We start from the raw sequence: 640 nt of genomic DNA on the forward strand, positions 1-640 counted from the left end.
ATGCCGGTCGGCCTGCCTGCCTTGGTGCTTTTTTCATTTTAACATGTCAAAATACGTGCGTCAGGTCGAAGGGAAAGACAACGTAGTTTTCTATGCAAGAATACATCGTGACTTTTCCGATGACCCAGGATTTCAGAGATAATAAACATTCTTTGTATTAAAGTCAGACAACAGCTCTGGCAAAAAGAAAATTTCAGTTACCTGTCAGTTCACTCCTCAGCGAGAGCCACGGTATTTCTCATTTCCCAGACTACGCTCGTACCTGCATCCGTGGTTTCTGCTGAAGAACTGAACTACACTACTGGGTCACTGGGCACTTGGGCATAGAACACAAAAACCACGGCGAGACTTTTCCGACGACCTGTGGTTTCATACTCTGCCTTTTTTACACAACGATGTGAATACGCTTCACACCTATCTCTACACTGGCTTTTACGCTCATAGCTTTCTACGGCACTTACAAGTGAACACTGTACTGTGGTTCCCTGTGCATGTGCCTCGCACGTCCCCCACAAAATCCAATGGTCTTGGAAATTAGGGACACTTGCTTTCGCATCTCCAGATCCCAGCCCCACTCCTGCCCCATGTTTAGCACATAGGACATGCACCAGAAAGTGTGGTGAATGGCGGGACAAAAACA

The 640-nt window shown here is 46.7% G+C and overlaps 1 protein-coding gene across 1 annotated transcript in view; it reads right to left on the minus strand.

The window, feature by feature from the left end:
• The window catches only part of MAP2K1 (mitogen-activated protein kinase kinase 1), a 108,632-nt gene that overhangs the window by 6,021 nt on the left and 101,971 nt on the right, over nucleotides 1-640 (minus strand). The window lies entirely within an intron of this gene.

This window comes from Tupaia chinensis, unplaced genomic scaffold, assembly GCF_000334495.1.
Source record: "Tupaia chinensis unplaced genomic scaffold, TupChi_1.0 Scaffold000377_2, whole genome shotgun sequence".
NCBI lineage: Eukaryota > Metazoa > Chordata > Mammalia > Scandentia > Tupaiidae > Tupaia > Tupaia belangeri.